At 43.6% G+C, this 26089-nt stretch overlaps 1 protein-coding gene across 3 annotated transcripts in view; it reads left to right on the top strand.

Annotated features, from left to right (window-relative positions):
* Window positions 1–26089, top strand: part of LOC118362156 (rho guanine nucleotide exchange factor TIAM2-like) — a 130519-nt gene that overhangs the window by 13296 nt on the left and 91134 nt on the right. For 2 of the 3 annotated variants that reach the window (XM_052486138.1, XM_052486133.1), the window contains exon 1: window positions 12982–13150. The exons of the other annotated variant lie outside the window; for it this stretch is intronic. The gene's annotated coding sequence lies outside the window, so the exon portion shown is untranslated. Of the gene's footprint in view, window positions 1–12981; window positions 13151–26089 lie in introns of those variants that run through there. 3 annotated transcript variants of the gene reach the window in all.

Below are 26089 nucleotides of genomic sequence, written 5' to 3'. Positions count from 1 at the left end.
TAAGGGGCCTGAACCATGAAAAACAGCCCCAGACCATTATTCATCCACCACCAAACTTCACAGTTGGCACTATCCGTTGTGGCAGGTTAGCGTTCTCCTGCCATCTGCTAAACCCAGAGTCGTCCGTCGGATTGCCAGATGGGGAAGCGTGATTCATCACTCCAGAGAACATGTTTCCACTGGTACTGAGTCCAATGGATGCGAGCTTTACACCACTCTAGCCAATGCTTGGCATTGTGATCTAAGTCTTGTGTGCCGCTGCTCGGTCATGGAAACCTGACGGACAGTTATTGTGCTGAAGTTGGCAGTTTGGAACTCGGTAGGGAGTGTTGCAAATGAGGATAGACGATTTTTACGCGCAAAGCATTTCAGCACTCAGCAGGCCCGTTCTGTGAGCTTGTGTGGCCAACCACTTCGCAGCTGAGCCGTTGTTGCTCATCAGAGTTTCCACTTCACAATAACAGCTTAGCAGGGCCTACATTTGAAGAAACTGACTTGTTGGAAAGGTGGCATCCTATGACGGTGCCACATTTTAAAGTCACTGAGCTCTTCAGTAAGGCACACAATTGGCCCAGTGCCGTTAGGGTTTGGCCGGGGTAGGCCGTCATTATAAATAAGAATTTGTTCTTAACTGACTTGCCTAGTTAAATAAAGGTTCAATAAAAAGGCCATTCCACTGCCAATGTTTGTCTATGGAGATTGCATGTCTGTGTGCTCGATTTTATACACCTATCAGCAACGGGTGTGGCAGAAATGGCCGAATCCACTGATTTTAAGGGGTGTTCACATACTTTTATATATACAGTGCATTAGGAAAGTATTCAGACCCCTTTACTTTTTCCACATTTTGTTACGTTACAGCCTTATTCTAAAATGGATTAAATAGTTTTTCCCCCTCATCAATCTACGCACAATATCCCATAATGACAAAGAAATAATACGTTTTTAGAAATGTTGGCAAATGTATTAAATATAAAATATCACATTTACATAAGTATTCAGACCCTTTACTCAGTACTTTGTTGAAACACCTTTGACAGCGATTACAGCCTTTAGTCTTCTTGGGTATGATGCTACAAGCTTGGCACACCTGTATTTGGGGAGTTTCTCCCATTCTTCTCTGAAGATCATCTCACCTTCTGTCAGGTTGGATGGGGAGCGTCGCTGCAATGCTATTTTCAGGTCTCTCCAAAGATGTTAGATCGGGTTCAAGTCCGTGCTCTGGCTGGGCCACTCAAGGACATTGAGACTTGTCCTGAAGCCACTCCTGCGTTGACTTGGCTGTGTTATTAGGGTCGTTGTCCTGTTGGGAGTTTAATCTTCATCCCAGCCTGAGGTCCTGAGGATCTCTCTGTACTTTGCTCCATTCATCTTTCCCTTGATCCTGACTAGTCTCCCAGTCCCTGCCGCTGAAAAACATCCCCACAGCATGAATCTGCCACCACCATTCTTCACTGTATGGATGGTGCCAAGTTTCCTCCAGACGTGACGTTTGGCATTCAGGCCAAGAGTTCACTCTTGGTTTCATCTTGTTTCTCATGGTCTGAGAGTCCTTTAGGTGCCTTTTGGCAAACTCCAAGCGGGCAGTCAAGTGCCTTTTACTGAGGAGTGGCTTGCTTCTGACCACTCTACCATAAAGCCCTGATTGGTGGAGTACTGCAGAGATGGTTGTCCTTCTGGAAGGTTCTCCCATCTCCACAGAGGAACTCTGGAGCTCTGTCAGAGTGACCATCAGGTTCTTGGTCACCTCCCTACCTCCCCTGATTGCTCAGTTTGGCCGGTAGGCCAGCACTAGGAAGAGTTTTAGTAGTTCGAAACGTATTCCATTTAAGAATGATGGAGACCGCTGTGTTCTTGGGGACCTCCAATGCTGCAGACATTTTTTGGCACCCTTCCACAGATCTGTGCCTCAACACAATCCTGTCTTGGAGCTCTACAGACAATTCCTTCAACCTCATGGCTTGGTTTTTGCTCTGACATGCTCTGTCAACTGTGGGATCTTATATAGACAGATTGTACCTTTCCAAATCATGTCCAATTAAATGAATTTACCACAGGTGGACTCAAGTCAAGTTGTAGAAACATCTCAAGGATGATCAATGGAAATAGAATGCACTTCAGCTCAATTTCGAGTCTCATAGCAAAGGGTCTGAACACTTATGTAAATAAGGTATCTGTTTATTTATTTATTTTTATTTAAAAAAACTGTTTGTGCTTTGTGATTATGGGGTATTGTGTGTAGAATGATGAGAAAAAGTGAAGGGGTCTAAATACTTAACGAATGCACAGTATAATGTACATAGTGAGTGAGGTGAGCACCATTTCGATATTGCTCTGAGTGTGCTGAAAGTATTAAGCTACTCTTGGGAAATGGAAGTTCAATTAAAAATATATATTTTGCTTAGGGCTGAAGCAGGCAGCCAGCTCACAATCTCAGGGACGGGCTCTGTTTACAGATCAGTCTCCTGGATGTTTGCAGAATGGGGAGGTTTCTTATCTAGAGTTCACATGGTAATTTCTGCTATCACAGCCTGAACACTAATACAAGTGTTTGTCGGTACAGTGTCAAGATTTCAGTCACCACAATTTAAACCCCAACTACACGTACACACATATGCACTGTTACTGGAAGCCTTCTCTATCAGTTTGTGTGCATGATATCTCAGTATTACCCCTATCCCCCCTAATGTGAGATAGAGGACATATCAGTCAACATGTAAATATCAGCTATTTGCATATGACCTTGTATGCCAGTCAGACATAGAGGGATGACATTCATGAAAAGATTGCGCCAAAGAGGAGGATTGATGTTTTATATGCTCCTAACCAATTGTGCTATTTCGTTAGATTTTTTTTGTTGTTTGTAACTTATTTTTTAAACTTATTTTGTACATAATGTTACTGATACCGTCTCTTATGACCGAAATGAACTTCTGGACATCAGAAGGGTAGTGCGTACTGCCCAGTACATCACTGGGGCCAAGCTTCCTGCCATCCAGGACCTATATAATAGGCAGTGTCAGAGGAAAGCCCATTACATTTTCAGAGACTCCAGTCACCTCCAGTCACCCAACTCAGACTGTTTACTTTTTACTTTAGTTTATTTGTTAAATATTTTCTTAACTCTTCTTTAACTGCACTGTTGGTTAATGACTTGTAAGTAAGCATTTCACAGTAAGGCTTACACTTGTTGTATTCGGTGCATGTGACAAATAAAGTTAGATTTGATTTGACTTTGCCAGGGATGGCAGGTTTCTCCAACACTCGTTAGGCTGTCAGTCTCATTAGTAAACCACCTCTCAGTGATTCTGTTCTTTGTCTGAAATAGGCAGGTATGAGGGGCCGGGGTTAGGATTCAGAGTTCAGGGCTCATCATCCCTCCCAGAGTTCAACAGGTCCAAGGGGGGAGAATAAAAGACAATGGGAAAGGAGCAGGAAGTTGTCAGTCAAGGAGATGATGTTAACAAGCTAAATACTCTCAATCTCGGAGAGAGAGGAGAGGACTCAATCATATCTTACCGCAGGCACAGGGTCTTGGGAGCTTCTTAAACCTGCTCAGAGAGAGAAAGACAGGAGGGATGGAGAGCGGTGTGAATATGCTGAGTAAGCAAGCAAGTGCTCGATAGAGCTGCACAGTAGGCTTGAAATTGGGAATTTCTAAACTTGAAACGTAGCATGGCAAGACTGACAGAGAGAGATTGCAGATGCACAGTTGGACATTCCCGTCAGCCTTCCGCCACCACAGTCCCGCACACAAAAACAAAATGTTGTCTCCAAACAGGACCTCAGTACGTGTTTCTGCCGTTGTTTTGAAGGAAGAGTCAGTAAAAGCTACTTATTATGTTGGCAGACTAACACAGTGCCTCAGGACATGCCACCTGGTTGAGCACCCTCTGAGCATAACATTTCATTGTTTCCAATCCCAGGGAATTGCTGTGTGAGTGGTTGTGTGAGCCCAGTCAGAGGCTGTCCCTTTCCCCTAACTATGTTCACATAAAACACACAACTGGTGATTAGCCCTGGAGGCCTGCTTGTTTTGCGGTTTCTTTATTACGGGCGGAGCAGATTGCCTCATGGGAATGGGACTTCATTCATCATAAACATACACTGTTAAAACGTCAACTTCCTCTGAGTCATTTGATTCATAAACATAGACAATATATTGAGGTTACCAATGCAATATCAAATTCTTTATACACAATTCCAGTTTGTAAATCAAATGTCATAGCATCTTTGCATGTTGTGCAAGTGATTGAAAGCAGGAAAAGCCTTTATACTCCAAAAAGGATGGAGCCCACAGAACCCCCCCTCTCTCTCTGATTGTGAACCCTGAAGGTCACTGTGTAGACGTGTTCAGAGAAAAGCCTGCCTTTTGATCCGATCAATTGAAGCAATATCTGCCCTCTCAATCTCAGCGCCCATGCTCACACAAAGCAGGAAATCCAATGCCGTGCTCATGAGTTAACCCCGTGTGGAGTGCTTCAAACCGCCTCCCCTCCCGTGGCTCGCTCTAATCTGGCGCGTGGCTCTCATCAATATTGCCCACGAGGGTTCCTCTACCCCACTGATGGGGATGAAACATTTATGATCATGTTTATTAAAGACCAGTGAGCATCTGTGGTCCCTTGGAAACATCCCATGCCTTCCCCCCCTCCATATTTCATCTGATTGATTAGTATCCAGTGCTCGAAATGGAAATGGCCATCGTCAGTTAACGAGGCCTCAGATATGTATCCACTCATCTGTTAAATAGAGACGGTTCCATCCTCTCTGATGACTGGGGCTGAACTCTCTGAGGGGCTGAGGAATGAATGTCCTGTGGGATGACACCTGTGACAGTCTGGCCCTGTGGCAACTAGTGTGGCAGGAAGGAACAGGACCTGATCTGGAGCAGATGCCATTAATGTAAGCCTGAGACTGACAAGCCAGGGTTGAAGGTCTATGGCCTAGAGAGCATGGAGGATTGGGAAACATGTCTCTTCACACTGCTGCATTCTTCTCTCCTCTCAGCCTTGCTTCATCCACTTGCTCCCCCCCATGATGCACTACATACACCTTCCTAATATTGAATTGCACCCTCCCCTTTTGCCCTCAGAACAGCCTCAATTCATCGGGGCAATGACTCTACAAGGTGTCGAAAGAGTTCCACAGGGATACTGGCCCATGTTGACTCCAAGGCTTTCAACAAATTAGCTGGATGTCCTTTGGGTGGTGGACCATTCTTAATACACATGGGAAACTGTTGTGTGAAAAACTCAGCAGTGTTGCTGTTCTTGACACAAACCGGTGCGCCTGGCACCTACTACCATACCCTGTTCACCCTCTTAATGGCATACACACCTTCTGTCTTAATTGTCTCAAGGCTTAAAAATCCTTCTTTATTAACCTGTCTCCTCCCCTTCATCTACATTGATTGAAGTGGATTTAACAAGTGACATCAATAAGGGATCATAGTTTTCACCTGGATTCACCTGCTCAGACTGTCATGGAAAAAGCAGGTGTTCCTAATGTTTTGTACACTCAGTGTATGTGGAAAACTATGTGCTGCCCCACAGCATACATGGCATCTGCAAATTAGATGACAGATGAGCGATGGGATGGTGTATAGATGAGTGCTGATGCTGCATAGTGTCCCCCTGCTGCACCCTCCTCTCCTGAACAGGACGATTTATTACCAGACGCTCTTTGTTCCAATCAGGCCTGACAACGAGGACTTTCTCTCTGTGGGCTGCACGGCGTATCGATCGGGAGGGGGTGAGGAGGAGGGAGGTGGGGGGTGTGCTGGAAGGGGGCAGGGTGAGGAGGATAGAGGTAGGTTGGTAGTGGAGAGGGGTGGGGTGAGGAGGAGGAGGTGGGGTGGTAGTGGAGAGGGGTGGGGTGGGGTGAGAAGGGTGGTGGAGAGAGGGGTGAGGAGGGAGGTGGGGTGATGTGGTAGAGGAGAGGGGTGGCCCTGGGGTTAGGAGGAGGGAGGTGGCGTTGTAGTGGAGAGAGGTGGGGTGAGGAGGATGGAGGTGGGGTGGTGCTTGAGAGGGGGTTGCAGGGGTTAGCTTATGCATAAGTTAACAGGTTTCTGCCCAGCCATCTGTCTGCCGGCTCCACCCCTCCATACAACCTCACTCCATCCCTGGTCCTTGGAGAGGCCGGTGAAAATGAGAAACATTAACCCGGCACGCACCGGCCGAGAGCTCGTCTCCAATGAGAGTAACATTGAGGGGGAGAGCGGGTCAGGCCTGGGTGGGGAGAGCACACATTTGTCAAGCTGCCAGGACCCATGCTACTGGAGGGGAAAGCTCTGTGCCAGATGAGAGGGAAAGGGTAGCGATAGGCTGCTGCTGCAGTGGATCTGATGAATTGGCTTTTATACACATAGCAGGACTTAACCTATCTCCTACACACACAGACTGAGAGATGCACATATACACACAGGTTAAGTCCTGCTATCTCCTACACACACAGACTGAGAGATGCACATATACACACAGGTTAAGTCCTGCTATCTCCTACACACACAGACTGAGAGATGCACATATACACACAGGTTAAGTCCTGCTATCTCCTACACACACAGACTGAGAGATGCATATATACACACAGGTTAAGTCCTGCTATCTCCTACACACACAGACTGAGAGATGCATATATACACACAGGTTAAGTCCTGCTATCTCCTACACACACAGACTGAGAGATGCACATATACACACAGGTTAAGTCCTGCTATCTCCTACACACACAGACTGAGAGATGCACATATACACACAGCAATACACAACACCGAGTTGGAGTGAGTGTCCCACACAGTGGAAGCCGCAGACCCTCGCTGCTGTAATTGGCTGTCGGTCAGAGGAGAGGAGAGTACAGTCGGGTCCTTTTCCTTGTTCATGGAGACTTTAGCGGTGCACACTCACTCTCTTACCATCTGACTGAGTCAGACAGAATACCTCTCCCAGCCCAGCCCAGCCCAGCTCAGCAGAGAGCTTAGCACAGCATACAGCCCATAGCCCAGCCCAGCAGAGAGCTTAGCACAGCATACAGCCCACAGCGTAGCCCAGCAGAGCCCAGCCCAGCTCAGCAGAGAGCTTAGCACAGCATACAGCCCACAGCATAGCCTAGCAGAGCCCAGCCCAGCTCAGCAGAGAGCTTAGCACAGCATACAGCCCACAGCGTAGCCCAGCAGAGCCCAGCCCAGCTCAACAGAGAGCTTAGCACAGCATACAGCCCACAGCGTAGCCCACAGCATACACCCCACAGCATACAGCCCACAGCATACAGCCCACAGCGTAGCCCACAGCATACAGCCCACAGCATACAGCCCACAGCATACAGCCCACAGCATACAGCCCACAGCATACAGCCCACAGCGTAGCAGTGCCACCGCTGGGAAGATAATCAGATAAAAACATTTCAGAGCCTCATGTAGCAGATCCATTATCTATTAACAGCATAATTAATAGCATAATACTTGTTAAGAACACAGTTGTATCATGTATAAATACCTTCTAAATAAGCCTGTAATTATCAGAATGGTTGTTTTCTATACCAGATGCAGCAGAACCGGTTGGTGTTTCTAGGTTTTCTCAGCCTGTAAACACGGTTGCCATGGACTCCTCCACAAGGCCTATAAACATGCAGGCTAGAGACAGGCTGGTACAGATCAGACTGTTTTAGTGGCCTGCTGGTACATTATTAACAACTAGCTCCTCCTTGACAGTCAGTCATTTCCTCTGGTCTGTGAGGTGATCTGCCTCTGTGAGGCGGACAGACAGGCGTAGGAACTTACTCATTACTCGTCTGTAATTCTGAATTAACTTTCTATTCTCAGAGATGAGTTGGTTCATTACAGGGTCTGTAGTTCATTAGTGAAAGGGAAATTAGTATAGCCACAGTCCATGACTTTAATAAGGTACTGTAACTTAACAGACCTCCACTCTACTCACTATGTATGGGTGTGAATGTAGTGCTCAGCAGAAACTCCGGGTAAGGAAGGTGGAAGAGTTACCTTACAAAAAAACACTGTCGGTCACCATTTCTTTATCTGCCTCTCTAATACCTGCCCATAAATGCTATATTTACCTAAAACATAGTTATCCTCTTTAGTGCAAATCACTGTTGTGGTTGCTTCATTTTGTTTTCAAAATGTATAATAATCATTTATAATAACTCTTTTGAAGTAGAGTTATTCGCTATTTTTAGCTTGTTGCTGCTCTTATTGAGTTAGAATAGGGCAGAATTTGTTATTGCCCGAGAGGTTAAATCATATTAAACTGTTGAGTGGTTTAATGTGATTTAGCTCATTGGAATCAGGCTCTTCCAATTCAGACTTAATGGAACCTCAGTTCTCAATCGTTGTTTATTTGCTCTATATGTCCGGTTAACTGTAAGCTATGGATAAACTACTAACCCAATACCGGCTATGGGACACACTGTATAAATGTTCCAGGCCTGTTACACAAGCCCCTTATGGACTAATGTGAATCAATTATGTTGGGTTTGTTCAATAAGAGTCATGTAACTAGAAGTAGTTTAACATGATAAGCGAGTCATTTCAACTCTCACACAATCACTGACACACATTTACTCAGACACCAGTTATGTAAAAGGCTTCAAAAGGTATTTTGCTTTTATTGATGTGACATTCTCTCGCCCCCTCAGTGTCGTTCTAAGTAACAAATGTCCCTTATTTCAAGACAGAAGACTTTCTCATGCTAGATGTTATATTTGGTCGTCTTCATGCCTCTGTGAAGCTACAGTATTAAAGTTGACCCATTATTAATTTAACTGAGGGAATCAGAAATGTTATACTGTACATGTTCTTCAGGATATTTTTTATTACTGAGTGATGTCATGCCACACATCATGCTGACCACTAAACTATATAATTTATTTTCCCATTTTTGGGCATGTCTGACCTGCTACTGTCTGCCACTGTCAGACTACTATGGTCTCATGACAAGACCAGCAGCATTTTTTCCAACGGGCAATTTCCAAAAGCATGGCAAAATCATGTACCATAGGTTACTCACAGTATTACACTGAAACAGCAGAGTTCCTCTACTCCAACTTTTCCCTCCAGAGACAATGTCATCAGTTTATAATGCTATAAGCTCTGAGCTATGACTTGATATTCTCATAAATAACTCAAACCTCACACAAATCTTCCATTGATATCAATGCATAACTTGCGTAGTGTGGTCCCGGTCAATAGGTCACCTCATTCCCATCAGACCTAAAATATCACTGTACTGTATCTGCATCAATAGCGTGACCTGTGGTTTTGTGTCACTAGTGAGTTTTATGGTCTCTCTCCCTCACACACATTCTCTCTCTCTCTATATATATATATATATCGTTAGTTATTGCTCCCAGAGCTCAGGAAATCAACAACATGAATACTTCCCTCTCTCTCAGTAGTGACGGTGATGACTACAGTTTATCACCCAGCAGACAGACAGTCAGCCCTCCGGACCAGACAGATGATGTGAGCTAGATCCATTAGATCCATTAGTTTCCTGCGAAAACAAATCCAAACAGTTGTCTACTGTATGTCAGCCCTGACAGCATCCAAACACAATGAGGGACGTCACTCACAAGACAATCTACCATGGACACTGTCGTACACCTCTTCACTGTGAAGCCCTGTATTGTACTGCGCTGGACTTGTACTGCACTGTGACTGTTGATAAGCTGCTTTGATACAGTTCACTACTAGTTACCATTGATCTCTAATTAGTTGGCTCATTACGAGACTGTAAGCTCCATCACTGGGATTGCATTTAAGACCTGTCTTGGTCAATTACATATAATAGGCATTTCAAAGGGGTCTGCTTTAAAAACCACACGTCTGGGTTCATACGCAGTACTGTTGTAGTCTATACATATATTTCTAGCTCTGTCATGTGTAGAATACCGCAGATGCACAGAGGATGATTATAGAAGGTACTTTTTATACTGAATTCTCCATTTAGAAATGGGACCCAGGCATCCAGTTGTTTATGTGTCTGATTACAATCATACAGTACACACACACACACACACACACACACACACACACACACACACACACACACACACACACACACACACACACACACACACACACACACACACACACACACACACACACACACACACACACACACACACACACACACACACACACTCCCTTTGAAATGACTGCATCATCAGACAAAGCGCTCTCATTTCTCCCAGCTAACTACCCATTATATTCCACATGACAAATTGCCATGGCAATTACAGACAGTGAACAGCCCAGGCTATGCTTAGGGGCTGGTATAGTAGTTGGGAATAATGACTGGATCACACTGTACAATAGCCACCCCCGAGAAGAGAAGGGTGAGAAAATCACTTAGCATGGGGCTGTTCCCCTCCGCACAATTATCATGACGATCCTATTATAGCAGCCATCTTGGGAGATTTAACTGGTGCCAGAAGTGGATGGTGGGACTCTCCATACACGCGTTGATACACACATCCTGTGCCCAAGTTGTTCTCAAGTCTCTCAGCCTCAATTCAAACAGGGAAGGGTGATAGCTGTGGAGGGGAGACAGAGGTGTGTCTGTGCGTGTAGGGAAAGTGCTATCTGTCTCGCTGGCGTGGACTGGGACATGCACGGGCTAAACCTCATCCAGGTCAGTGTTATTGTCTGGGGACAGAGAAAGGACCTGATGGAAGACAGGATGTCCGTCAGAGCCTATTAGAGGTAATGAGATGCAGGGTGACTGTGAGCAGAGCAGCAGCCCTCCTGAAAGCTGCCAGACAACAGCAGACAAAGGCTCTGTATGCCACTGTCCAGAATGGACCGTATTACAGGATATTGTACACATGTTATATGGGTTAGGGTAACATGTTATATGTACATATGCACAGTTCATCAAATGGCTAGTGCATTCATCTTAAGATAGCAATGTGGGACAAGCACATATCAGTCATAGTAAGTACATTTCCCTCAAAGTAGCGATCAGCAAAGTCAGAGCTAGTAAGGGGGGGGGGGGGAAGAAACAAGTGCAAGTTCACGAAAGGCTATTATTTGAAGGGGGTGCTGTGGGATTATTTTAAATACTCTTTGAAGAGGTAGGGCTTCAGATGTTTTGGGAAGATGGACAGTGATTCTGCTGTCTTAGCTTCAGGGGGAAGCTGGTTTCACCATTGGGGTGCCAGGACAGAGAAGAGCTTGGACTGGGCTGAGTGGAAGCTGTGAGGGCCAAGAGTCCAGAGGTGGCAGAACAGAGTACTCGGTTTGGGGTGTAGGGTTTGAACATAGCCTGAAGGTAGGGAGGAGCAGTCCCTCTTGCAGCTCCGTAGGTAAGAACAATGTTCTTGTAGTGGATGCGAGCTTTGACTGGAAGCCAGTGGAGTGTGGGGAGGAGCAGGGGGACATGAGAGAACTTGGGAAGGTTGAACACCAGGCGGGCTGCAGCGTTCTGGATAAGTTGCAGGGGTTCGATGGCCTGGAGAAGGGAGGAGGGGATAGGGTCTACGGGCAGGGTGTCGTTTGGCTGGACTTCACTCCTTGTATACCGCCTTGTTATTGTTATTTTGTTACTATGTAACATTTAGCTCATCTTTTCTGACTTTTAACTCTGCATTTTAGGGAAAGGGTTCGCAAGTAAGCATTTCACAGTAAAGTCTACACCTGTTGTATTCGGCATGTGACAAATATATATATTTTTGATGATACAGATCTGTGTCACATCATTTGTTGCTTATATACTGTAACTAACACCCATTATCTGTCAGTCATACATTAAGATGTATGTGACTACAGCATGTAATGACAAAATTGGTCCTATTGAACAAAGGCTGTGAATTGCCAGGGACCTCACGATACGATATTATCACGATACTTAGGTGCCGATTCTATATGTATTGCGATTCGATACAGTGATTTTATTGTGATTTGATGTTACAAACATATTGCTCACAATATGTCTGCTGCAGAGGGACAAGAGAGAGCCACGAGCAAATTAGTTCTGATCATTAGTTCTGATGAGCTTTGGTGCAGGTGCAGCCAAATGGCGCAAAAATAATATTGCAACATTTTCAAAACAATACAATGCGATATATCCTCAAAAATAATATCCCAATATGTATATGTATCTGTTATTTGAACCAATTACACAGTGATTGTATTACTCCGAGCAACAGAGGTATGGGTTTTTAATTGTATGTATTCCTAACCTTTAGCGATGTATCAAGTTAACATACTGTAATCCTTTGGTATTTCTAAGAGAAGCATAATCAGATCTAATATAAATCACATGACATTGTTGATTTGCCAGAGGACTTCTAGTATAGTCATGAAAATCCCCCCATGGGCAGCTGTGTGCAGAGGAATGAATGAGGCACCATGCTGCTACAGTGTAGACAGATAGTGATGGTCCTACATTAAAGAGCATAGATTGAGATACAGTATCTGCCAGAACAATAGACCAGCCACAGATAAACATCTCCGTTCAGCCCTCAATCTGCTGTAAAGAAACTGATTTACAGATTACAGTATTAGTGATTGTGAGGGGGAGGCAAACATATAGTGTGTGTTTGTTGGCAGTCATTGCAGGTCAGAGGAGCCAGATAATGTTTATGAACATGGAAGACCAGGAAGACCTGTCCCTCTGGTAGTGTTATCTGGCAAGCATTTACTACAGTGGTCCGTTTACCTGCATCACAGCCACATACAATGTCTGCTTATCTATCTTCTTTGTAATTTGTGGTGAAGAAAACGTGTCTGCTTTGTTGATCACACATTTTTATGTGAAAGACAAGACACAACTGTAAAACATTATAAAGTTGTTTCAGTTTTTAAAAAAAGCACCATGAATCAAAGTAGAGATGCATGTTTTTCCATGATATGTTGCGTTTGGTCCATGACTTCGCCTAGTAGTCGAGTCTAGTGTCCGTCAGCTAGAGGCGTGGTTAAATCCCTACACATGGTCTGGGAGGAGTTCAGTATTTTGGCGTCGCGCCGGTGGTGCGACCAAGAAAACACTTGGAGAGCGTGGGATCACCGTGGGACAGCGCTGGCGTTAAAAGCCAAATTACGTAGAAAACTACGTGTAGCCGATGTTTATGAGTTCACGAAAAATACGGCACACTATACAACGAACGTCTTCTCTTACACTATTGTAAACTGGTAAGTTGATCAACGAACTTAAAAAAAAAAAGGATTATCGTAAAAGGAGAAGTCTTTTTTCATATCGTCCACAGTAAAGACAATAGTCTAACATTTGGTTGAATTTATTTTTTTGTTGCATTATTCCATGAATATTGGAAAATTATTCCGTGAACGTTTATGGAAACCAAAGTGCTCAGTGCTTATTATTACAATTTGCAGCTGTGCCCAAACAATACAACGTTATCATTATTTGTCCGTCATTGTAAATAAGAATTTGTTCTTAACTGACTTGCCTAGTTAAATAAAAATTGCTGGAGGCTAACCGCTCACCAAGTTAACATGAATGTGACTGTTTTCAAAGTTTTGTGGTGATCTCTCTCACAAGAATGCATAGATGCGTGTGCTTACTTTACATTATTTCCAACAATCTGCTGCAAGAGTCTTTGCCCTCTTGTCATTTGATCCAAACATTTAATCACTGGTGATTTGTATCTTTTCTTTGCTCTCTTTCCATTCATAATTTGGCCTGTGCGATTTAGAAAGTGCAATTTTAGTCACTTCAGGGTCTATACCAAATTATTCATAGAAGACATTTTTTTTTAAATTTCCTATGATGAACTTAAATCTGCTGAAAACTTGTCATATTTTGCTGTAGGCCTTCAAAACGTTAAAATGCCACATGAGGAGCCCAGAGTCAGTCCTAACCACATTTAAACTGCATTGAACCAACAATTTCACATAGGGCCCGGAAAAGGCTTGGGCCCACTGACTGCATGTGTGGGTATGGATGTGGATACGCAGACCTCAGGAGGTTGGTGGCACCTTAAATAGGGATGACGGCTCATGGTAATGGCTGGGGCAGAATTAGTGGAATGGTATCAAGTACATGGTTTCTATTGTTTACAGGTGTTTGATGCCATTATATTTGCGCCGTTCCAGCCATTATTATGAGCCGTCCTCCCCTCAGCAGCCTCCACTGATGCAGAGCCACTGCGGCCCCTCATGATGAGTTAGTGTTTTTTTGTGGCCCCCACCCCCATCCAAGTTGCCCATACCTGCCCCAGGTAATTGATCATTAGAAATGCATTAACCTGTGACCATGAAAGGCCTGGGGATGTTCAATATGTAACTGACATCAGTCTGAGAGCCTCTTTATTGTTTCCTTCTCTGCTGATTTATGGGGAGAGAAATGCGCCCAGCGATGCCCGTAAATGTCCGGGGGCCGGCCTGCTCCTTCCCCCGTGTTGTGTGTGTGGGGGGTGATTTACCCTCTGTCTTTGTTGTTGGGGAAGTGGGGTGGTGGTTATCACCGTGCTGAAGAGCTCTGGGGCCACAGAGGCAACAAAAGGGCCCCTGGAACCCTGGAGTGTAGTGCTGGCCAGAGCAAACACACACGGGAGAGGAGGCAGAGAGCAGGGACTTGAGGAAGGGCCAGGCATGCCTTTTGGCACAGAGGGCTCTCTGTTATGGCAACCCATCACCCTATTGTCTGTTTGACTGTCACACACCCTCAGTACTACACTCTGCTGCGGCCTAGAGAAGGTTTTTCATTAAACCAGGCTAATGCTTTACTGGGAGACTCTGCTTATTACTGGTGTGTGTCTGTTTGACTGTCACACACCCTCAGGACTACACTCTGCTGCGGCCTAGAGAAGGCTTTTCATAAACCAGGCTAATGCTTTACTGGGAGACTCTGCTTATTACTGGTGTGTGTCTGTTTGATGTTTCCTATGGAGGTATTGTAGTCTTTGGTATGCCATGGTACATTTCTGACCTGGCTGGCACTGCACATTTGCTCATCAAGTTTGCGCCCTCACTCACACAAAGATGTATTTAAGTAAACTAAAAAAAGGGCCCAATGCTTATTTAAAAGTTGTAAAACTTGCATTAATGTCTGTCCATGGAACATTGTCCAGAAATGAACATGTGTGCTGTTGACTGTTATCTTATAATGTTTGGTGGTAGTTGTTTATTTGAAGGGGACAGGCTCTCTGTGGTTGAAATCTCAGCAGACGGCCCTACTCTACTCCCTTCCTGATGTTCTTTACACATCACATGCTCATGGACATAATTGTTGTTATTGTCATGAGCGCCAGCTCCTTCAGAGGGCAATAACAACACATAGGGTTAGAGACATGATCCGTATGCCTGGGTCTTTCTGTGACCACAAGGAAGACTACATTTTTATACTTGCAGCCCAAAATGGTCTGCAGTCAGAATTGATATGGACAGTTCCATGCTTTTTTTTTCAATGGAAACATAGCAAACCATATGATTGTGTTATTTTCTTTCTCCTGATGTGACCTTTGAAGAATGGGATTAGTTCCCCTCTCAGCTGGCCCCACCATTAGCTGTCAGAGTTGTTTACCAGTGACAAAGGACTAAAGGGATGTTGTAATGTTACTCTCACTGGGTGGCACATATGGTCTCGAGAGGCATCTGCAACTCCTCGCTCAAGTGAGTGTTGACACACTATGAAACAATAAAATATATCTTTTTAAATGTACTGATAGAAAAGGAATGTCCTAATACGTAGTGTGTTCATTTGTATAATGTGTTAAAGCTGAACCTATTTGGCTAAAGTGAAAGTACCTATGGACTTCAATCTTTTCAATAGTTAGTGCTTTAGGCCTATGTCAAGCTGGACATCTTGACGTATGGTTCTCTTCCCCATAAGCCCCGTGTGGAAGGCTGTGTGCTGTGAATGCCCGTCGTTAATGCTCAAGTGCTAGCAACTCTCAGAGAAACACACATTTTTCATGTCTTCTCGCGGCACATTTTTCTCCATATAAGGGCGTCTGGCTGTGACTTATCAGGCGTTGGTAATATCTGTGCTTATTGTCACATTCCACACTGCAGGAGAAGGCCTTTTACTGTCTGTAGGTAGAGGCACTGTTAGGGGAAACGCATAATCTCTGCTCTCTCTCTGCTGTACATCCCAATCCTTACACATTGGAAAATTAGGTCCAATGCAGCTGTTTTTTATTTTCAATATCAAATTATTTTCTGGGAAACAATTAAGTACTTTACTGTGATTGTTTTCACTTAAAATGGTCCAAAAGTGTTTCAGCTTTCTCAAGCAAGAATTTGTCATAGCCAGACACAGGAAATTCATGTTTTTGACTGCACTGGGTGCCTTATTGTTATCTGTGCTGTTTTGACTGTTTTTCCCTACAGATCTGCTCTTGTTGATCAACTTAAGACTATTTTAAATGTCACAAGATTGGACTAATGCACTCCCCAAAGTCCCAATGCTGTCAAAAATGTGATTTTGTATTTATTTTTATATATATTTCCACTCTGTGAAGTTTGAATAATATTGTGAAAATGATGATGATGCCCTTTTTGTGTAAGAGCCGTTTGAAATGGCTGCTTGAAATGGACTTGTATTGTTGGGCGTTTTGGCCTGCCATGAGACGTCAAATTAGTTAATAGACCATTAAGAATTAGAGTTCCGAACTTCTCTGCCAATAACGGCTAGTTTTCAAGTTTCCCTCACCACTCAGACCACTCCCATACAGTTCTAGAAAAAGTCTTCCTTGAGAAATTGGTATTTGCTAAGAAGCTATTTTTGTTTCTTTTTGACAATATTTTTTTATTGAAAACAATCACAGAAAGGTACTTAATTGTTACCTGAAATGATTTGATATTGAGATGAAAATGGCTGCATTGAACCTTCTAATTTAGTCAGCTGCCATGGAAAATAATAATGTGATATGGGGCAGTTTTTTCCCCTGTGGCTGAAGTTCTATTTGGCATTTGAGGCAATGGGACAAGTGTGGCGTGTGGCACGTGGCGTGTGGCGTGTGGCACGTGGGCTGGGCAGGCAATTCAGCAGTGTCTGGAAGAGAGCTATAAAAAGCAGGTGAGCTCAGGCTGGTGTCGACAGTGTCCTGACGGGGACTTCACCACCAGTCAGGTCACCAGGCTGCCATACCAGATGACTGGCATGACCACCACTTCCTGTCCCTTGGGCTCCCTCCCATTACAGGGACAACAAACCATAGTTTGACATTGGTTCACTCACATGGGTGGGTGTACGGACCCAGATTAAGCCTACTCATGGACTGAAAAGCCCTTTCATATCAATGGAGAGTCTCCATTGGGTCATTCCATGTCATTTCAGCAAGCCCTGACAGTCACCATCTCCGATTCTTCTGAAATCTGGTGATGTTTTTTTTTCTCCCTGTTTAGAGAAATGAGTCATTGAAGTTGCATGCATTATTTACCATGAATTAGTGTGAAAGTACCATGTTTTGCCCACTAGATGCCACTGTTCGTGCTACTGCCACGATACCCTTTCATCCATTTTGCTGGTCTATTGTGTTTTTTAAATGGATCACAACATTTTGTTTGCAACTTTGTGTAGACAACCAATAGCTTTTGCCCATTACAAATACATTATGTGGTAAATTGTGTGTTCAAGACAGTCCTCCATGAAAGCAATTGAGTTTGACCTTCTCTAAGGAATGCTTCAACCCAACTCCTTGAAAAGTAAAATAAATATATAGCGCTCTGAGGGCAATCCACATAGTGCAATTTTGATATGAAGACTTTTCCTACAGCCCAGAACTAGTGACTGAAATGCCGCTCTGACATATATATATATATATATATATTCTTAATCCATTCCTTACTTAGACGTGTATTTTGGGTATAATATATATAATATAATATATGCCATTTAGCTGACGCTTTTATCCAAAGCGACTTACAGTCATGTGTGCATACATTCTACGTATGGGTGGTCCCGGGAATCGAACCCACTACCCTGGCGTTACAAGCGCCATGCTCTACCAACTGAGCCACAGAAGGACCACTTGTGAAACTAGTTAGATATTACTGCACTGTCTGAGCTAGAAGCACAAGCATTTCACTACACCCACAATAACATCTGCTAAACATGTGTATGCGACCAATAAAATGTGATTTGATTTTAATTGTGACAACTCTAATACAATTGTAAACCATTGCAATGTAGTCATGTTTAAAAAAAAATAATGATTAGAAAACACCTGAATGTGATTAGTGACATTTACCATTAAACCGAACCCATTACCATTACACAACAGTAAACCGTGTGTTGGGACTTTTACCATTCAAGACAACTAGAAAACAGAACATGGAAACCATTAGAAGTGCTGTAGCCTAACGGTTTGCTTGTTCACCAGGAATGGTCTAACTGATCCAGACTTTTTTTAAAGTGTGAAAAACAGGGCTGTTTCTTGGGGAAATATTAAGCCTAAGAGAAGGACCAACTGAATTGCTTTCATGGAGGACTGGCTTAAATTATGAGGATGACGGCACAATTTGTTTAGACAACAAGCAAAAGTTATTAGTTTTCTACCCAAAGTTGCAAAGAAAATGTTGTGATCCATTTAATAAACACGAGAGCAGCAAAGTGGATAAAAGTAGCAGGAACAATGGCATCTAGTGGGCGAAATGGGGTACTTTCACACTAATTTATGATAAATAATGCAAGAGACTTAAATGGCTACTTTATCTGAATGGGGAACAACCAGATTCACAGGGAATACATTAAAAATGATGTATAAGCAATACTCAAAGCAGCAGCTCCATACTGCTTGTCAGACAAAGAGCTTATACTGTAAACTGGTTGTTTGGGTGGGATTCGCGTGGGGGGATCTGTGGTAGAGGTCTTCACCTGTGGTAGAAGTCTTCTGTTCTGAAATGGAGCTGAGGCTTTCCCACCCAGACCCAATTCTTTTAAATATAGAGACCTGTTACAAATGGATCCGAGGACAACTAGACCCGTTCCATATAGACCTGGTTGGATCCAGACCTGATCTAAGTGAGGAAAGCAGCAGAAAAGTATTTTTAATGTACTTTATTAACTGGAGCTGATAAAGCGCAAGTGGGAGAGACTCAGTTCTAGTAGGCGGGGGAGGGGCCGCACTGTAAGCAAGTAACACAGGGAGTAGGGAGGGAGAGACGGCAAGCAACCAAGCCAACTCGCACTATAGTAGACCAATAGGTTATTTATCATCAAATATGTTTACGTAGTACCTGACTTAACTGCATCAAACCGGGAGACGCTAACCTTAGCTAGCTAGGCTAATTGAGGCTCCAGTGCATGCGCTTTCTCATGCTAAAGTTACACCTCCATTCAGATTATTAAGTAGCAGCCTACCTGTTGTCACTTGATCCTTTCCTTAACATTTTAATTATGTAATTTTAATTCCATATTCCATTGATTAGATATCTCCTAACTTTTGCCACGCACGGCGGCTATGAATTTAACCCAATGCTGCTTTTATGACTTATGATTGGCCAACAACAACAAACTTACACGATTCACTCATGAAAAGCAAGAGCAGCGGCATGAATGATACAATTTCTCTCTCCCTCTACAGCAGCAGTTGCGTTCCGATCTATACTGGTCTTTCCAGACAAGTCTGTTAAAATTACACATACCCGAGACCCATGACAATCATATCAGGTCTCACCCAGACCCGTGCCATTATCTAGAATTCTAGATCCTGACCTGCTCGGCTCCCGTCTCGGGTCTCGGGTACCAAAAAGGAGCAATCTGTCCCAGTATGTGATCCTTTACTAAACAAACATAAGTGTTGGTTGGTGGGACTGGTGTTCAGCTGAACAGATGGAAGCCCATGGCCTATTCATGTTCAGGCTGACACCCCTAAACGGATATAAATTGAAGCCTTTGAGGAGATTAATGTGTCGATTCAAATTGAATTGTGTTTCTTGTGGGTCACGTTTCAAGATTCATCCATGTGGTTTGTTTGGGGAAAATGAAGATTAAATGAAGGTGAACATATAAGCGATGTGCCAAATAAACTCGCAGATTATGATTTATCATGCAGATGATGGAAGATTACAGAGTGTTCTGTCATGGAGTGGAGATTTACTCTGTGTGTGTGATGCACTAAAAGCAGGACTAGAGCTCATCAAAACTCAGGTAGATCATCGCTAAATACAATGCCAAGGCTGTAGACTGCAGCTATTAAGTGGCAGCTAATGTAACTACAGTGAAATAAGGTGTCATTTATCAGTCTGGTAAAAGCCCCATATCCAGCCCCAGCAGCAGGACTTGAGGATGATATACACCTACAAGCTGCAGTTATGGCTGAGCCCCTACATGTGCAGCTCCCATGGTAACAATGGAATAGGGGTATTGTACTTCAGGGGTCGACCAACCAGGATGCAACACATCTGTAATGTTATGACAGCCTGAGGGCTACATGTAACAGCCACAGGGGTGCCTTGTGTTCCTCTTCCTGTATCAATGCTCATCTTTCAGGGGATCAAGGGGTGCAATGAGGAGCATAAACACTAACCAAGGAGCATGCATCTACAGTTGAAGTCGGAAGTTTAAATACACTTATGTTGGAGTCATTAAAACTAGTTTTTCAACCACTCCACACATTTCTTGTTAACAAACTATAGTTTTGGCAAGTCGGTTAGGACATTTACTTTGTGCATGACACAAGTCATTTTTCCAACAATTTGTTTACAGACAGATTATTTCACTTATAATTCGCTATATCACAATTCCACTGGGTCAGAAGTTTACATGCACTAAGTTAACTGTGCCTTTAAACAGCTTGAAAAATTCCAGAAAATTATGTCATGGCTTTAGAAGCTAGGCTAATTGACATTATTTGAGTCATTTGAAGGTGTACCTGAGGATGTATTTCAAGGCCTACCTTCAAACTCAGTGCCTCTTTGCTTGACATCATGGGGAAAATCAAAAGAAATCAGTCAAGACCTCAGAAAAAAAATTGTAGACCTCCACAAGTCTGGTTCATCCTTGGGAGCAATTTCCAAACGCCTGAAGGTACCACATTCACCTGTAGAAACAATAGTACATAAGTATAAACACCATGGGACCACGCAGCCGTCATACCGCTTAGGAAGGAGACACGTTTTTGTCTCCTAGAGATCGACGTACTTTGGTGCAGAAAGTGCAAATCAGTCCCAGAACAACAGCAAATGACCTTGTGAAGATGCTGGAGGAAACGGGTACAAAAGTATCTATATCCACAGTAAAACGAGTCCTATATCCACATAACCTGAAAGGCCGCTCAGCAAGGAAGAAGCCACTGCTCCAAAACCGCTATGAAAAAGCCAGACTACGGTTTGCAACTGCACTTGGGGACAAAGATCGTACTTTTTGGAGAAATGTCCTCTGGTCTGATGAAACAAAAAAATAACTGTTTGGCCATAATGACCATAGTTCTGTTTGGAGGATTGAGGAGGCCTGCAAGCTAAATAACACCATCCCAACCATGAAGCACGGGGGTGGCAACATCATGTTGTGGGGTGCTTTGCTGCAGGAGGGACTGGTTCACTTCACAAAATAGATGGCATTATGAGGCAGGAAAATTATGTGGATATATTGAACCAACATTTAAAGACATCAGTCAGGAAGTTAAAGCTTGGTCACAAATGAGTCTTACAAATGGACAATGACCCCCAAGCATACTTCCAAAGTTGTGGCAAAATGGCTTAAGGACAACAAAGTCAAGGTATTGGAGAGGCCATCACAGAGCCCTGACCTCAATCCTATAGAACATTTGTGGGCAGAACTGAAAAAGCATGTGTGAGCAAGGATGCCTACAAACCTGACTCAGTTACACCAGCTCTGTCAGGACAAATTGGCCAAAATCCACCCAACTTATTGTGGGAAGCTTGTGGAAGGCTACCCAAAACGTTTGACTCAAGTTTAACAATTTAAAGGCAATGCTACCAAATACTAATTGAGTTTACATAAACTACTGACCCACTGGGAATGTGATGAAAGAAATAAAAGCTGAAAGAAATAATTATCTCTCCTTTTATTTCACATTCTTAAAAGAATGTGGTGATCCTAACTGCCCTAAAACAGGGATTTTTTTACAAGGATTAAATGTCAGGAATTGCGAAAAACAGTTTAAATGTCTTTGGCTAAGGTGTATGTAAACTTCCGACTTCAACTGTACCTGTCAGTGCCAGGTGCACATGTGTACTTGTCTTTGTTTGTGAGTTTAGATGTGAATGTGACTGCATGTGTGTGTCAGGGATATGTACAAATACGACCACTCGTCCAGACGGGTTGAGGAAAGTCAGTGGTAGTTGCCATAGTGCAGCCTATCCCTGTGACAAACTACTTCACCAGCCAAGCACAACAAGTGTAATTGTGATTGATATAGCCCAACCCTCCACTAGCCATCAGGCCTCAGTGACCGTCTACCTCTATTGGAAGTGTAAATACAGCACAGCTGGGATGCTTTTGGCTGAAGTGTTCCATTAGGCGCCATGTGTTGTCCAGTATTGTTCTCTGTGATGGATCCAGATGATGCAGTTCAGGCTGCACTTCTCCTCCCACCTGCTCATCAGTGGGGCTTCAATGCCTCATCAACAACTCACCCTACCTTCTCTCTACCATCAGGGCTACAAGCAGGCGCTACGTCCTAGTAACAAAACAGACCACAGTAAAATGTATTTTGTTGTGTCAGTCACCTAACATGCAGAACAGCCTACGGAGTCTCCAGTTCAATGGTTCTATTTTTCTGGGAGATGTGAAGTGCTGTGGAGACTGACTGACTGACTGACTGACTGACTGACTGACTGACTGACTGAGAGCTTGGCTGCAGCAGCACTCTTGTGGAATGTGAGATGCATTTTCAGCCTCGTTAACGCTGCTCTCTCTCACTCAAATTAGGAGTCTAGTTTGATGTAGGAGTGAGAGAAACTCTCCCCCCCCCCCCTCCTCAGATTCAGGCTTTGTCATGTTGGTTCAGTCATTTGGAGTCAGACCAATGTAAACAGTGAAGGCCTTGATTGCTCTAGGTCACCAGCAACCCTGGCATCCAAACCTTGAATGAGCTCGATTAGATTTTTATGTTTCCAAGTCATGTTCCCTGGAGAGATGCCATCTTTAAGGCTGCTTTGGCGCGAAGGCCTCAGCTGCTGTAGGAAGACCTTCGGGTAAAATTACTGCATAAATGGCTAGTTTAGTTTGCTTTGGCTTACAAACACAAAAACATACTGTTAGAAATGTTGAGACATGGGAAACGGAAGCTATTTGTATCTATTTCCATCTTTGTATTCCTCTGGAACCCTAGGATAAGGGAAGGGGTCATGGGGCGGCCAGTAAAGAAAGAAAGTGTATTTGTCTGTGCCCTCCGGATATCAGAGGAGATCAGTTCTGTTTCTCACCACAGTTCAATAGAGTTTCTCTTCTACTCGCGGTTCACCCAGTAAGGGTTTTACCTACTCTGCCCAGAATGTGATGAAATTTAACTTCCTTATTTTACAAAATACATTTTACCAAGACGAGTATGATTCTTCGTCTTCTGAATCCTTCAGTGGGGTCTTTTCTCTAACATATCATTAACATTATATCCAAAAAGTCAGATTTCCTAATTCAATAATAAGCACCAAGCTCTTGCAGCAACTTTTGAGGATTTTATATTGTTGTGGTGGTCGTCTGCACAATTGTTTCTACAGGTTGCAGAAAGCCAAATTAACACGACACGAGCTGAATTAAATGTAAAAGGCTTTGAAAATAAGCTTGTGTTATGCTCAGTGCTCCCTTGACATTTCACAGAAATACACTTGTTTTTGTGAGAAATCTTTGAAAATGAACAGGAATTACACATTAATATGAAAAGCTACAATTTGAAAAATACTACGAGTCTTACTAGCTTACCTCTATATTGTTTTATGTCCTCTGGATTTGAGAAGAAAGATGAAGAGTTAAACCTTGAGCCTGTCAGTTAGCATTAATTCTCACACAGCATCCAGCCTCGCTGACTCAACCACTTTTTCTCTGACCTCAATTGATTTAGTCACCCTACAAGGTGGTAGAGACATGAAGTTTGGACCATTGGTTTTCTTAGAGGACAATCTACACAATTAACATAATTCTACCCATTGGTCAAAATAATAGTTTTTGATTAGACACTCTACACCCAGGCCAGAACCCTCCATCAAGGCTGGCCGTTTCTAGAATTGTTACAAAATACCAATTTACTCTGAATCACTGTTCCCTGGCCAGCAGGACATGGCTGGCTGGTTCTCCATACATCCATACCACCTTGACTGTTCCAGTCTTGGCTAGGTTTATTTTATCAGCAGTGATCCGTGTGGAGGGAAAACATTCAGTTCATTCCTCTCGAGGAATCAATGGGTCTACCAGCTGAGCTAGGAGAAGGTGTTCTGGATAAGTGGAGTTAGATTTTCTCCTTGATTACTTTGAGTGCTATTGTGTGACACAGAATACATTTCAGTCTGCACACTGCAGTGCACACAGTTCACCTGCTGATATTGTGTTCTGCTTCATTTCAGCTCCCAGAGGAGTTGTTCTCATGCAATGAATGGCTCTCAATGGTTTGTGTTTCAGATAAATAGTTGGGAAGGGTGCTACCTTTTTAAACAGATCAACTGGGTAAATATTATCATTGGCAGGTGCCCCTCCTGTTGGTGTCCAGTAGCAGTGGAGGACTGTGCTGAGCCTTGGTGTTAGGCTTACTGCACTCTCTCTGGGTGTCGGAAACCAAACGGATGTTTCCGGTTTTTGGGGATACAGTATTTGCAACCTAACTTCCGGTTCCCCTTGAAAGTCAGATGTGGGAACTCCTCTCAAGCGTATTTTTTAGCTTAGACCTACTCTGATCATGACTGACCCTACCATTGGTGCAATATTCATGAATCACATACCCCTAAAATGAGGTCATCACAGACAGCCAAGCACTTCCATTCAAAATGCCATATTTAAAATAAATGTGTAGTCTAGCCAGAGATGGTTCACTGCTGTGCAACTGTTTAAGGAGTGACGGCTCCACTTTGTGCCAGTTCCTTTAGATATGAAGCCTGTGATTCATCTCTGAAACTTTACCTCCATAAATGAACACTGCATGGGAGTACAGGAAATATGGAAAACAACCACTGTTGAGGAGGCAGAGTAAACACTAACAGTAAGTAACTGGTGTATAGTTGGACAGTACGGTGTATATCTCAGGCTATTCCTGTCTGTCGACATGCAGCTGTCATTTGATACTCTGGCTCCTAATCTGCTGCTGCACAATCCTAATGTTAAAGGTATGAGAGCTAAGAGGCAGCCTTCTTTAGAGAGACTGTCCAGCCACGGTCCCTTTTTTAAGACCAGAATTCTTGCCTCTCTCTCAGAACCTTGCCGTTGGAATTGTCCATACATTTGTGATGTAATGCCCCCCTCTGCCCATGCCTGACACTCTGCTGCCCCTTAGGATTAGTGACTACGGGTCATCTCTCTCACCCCCCACTGTCTCTCGTGGTTTGGCCCTCACTCAACAGGCCCTTTGTTGGCAGCTCCAAATGGGCTGGTCTGGAAGGGGGGAATGTGCGAGGGCATGGTGCCTTCAGTTTAGACTCTCGGGGAAAGGAAGGACTGAGTCACAGGCAAAGGGCGAAAAAAATCACATCCTGTGTACAATGAAACAACTGCTTGCCATTGGAGAAGTGTGTGACTGAGTTTTTTTATAGAGAGATACCCTCTCTTCTGAAGTGGTACAGAGATGAGTGTTTGAGCACATGTTATGTGGCACTGCTTTTAACTGCATTCCACCCAACTGAATAATAGGAACTCCGTGTATTAACCTGTGGCCTCCCATAGACATCTCCTATGTAGATGGAACGGCTGCCACACAGCCATCATTTTATTTTATATTTTATTTAGCCTTGTTCAGCGGCATAATGACAGATGTTTTACCTTGTCAGCTCAGGGATTTGATCTTGCAACCTTTCGGTTACTGGCCCACCGCTCTAACCACTAGGCTACCCTGCCGCCCATATGACTGTGGTTGATATCTCCTCTATCCTCCACTTCTCACTTCTCCATTGCCAACTACAGTCATTATCTATCTTCCTGAGCTCTTTCCATTTGTGATTCTTTGTGTTACATACCCTCAGCACTTGTCATATTTTACCAATAAAGTTTAATTGAAAAATGAT

This window comes from Oncorhynchus keta, chromosome 29 (assembly GCF_023373465.1).
Source record: "Oncorhynchus keta strain PuntledgeMale-10-30-2019 chromosome 29, Oket_V2, whole genome shotgun sequence".
In the NCBI taxonomy this organism is placed as follows: domain Eukaryota; kingdom Metazoa; phylum Chordata; class Actinopteri; order Salmoniformes; family Salmonidae; genus Oncorhynchus; species Oncorhynchus keta.
This window is presented reverse-complemented; position numbering and strand designations above follow the sequence as displayed.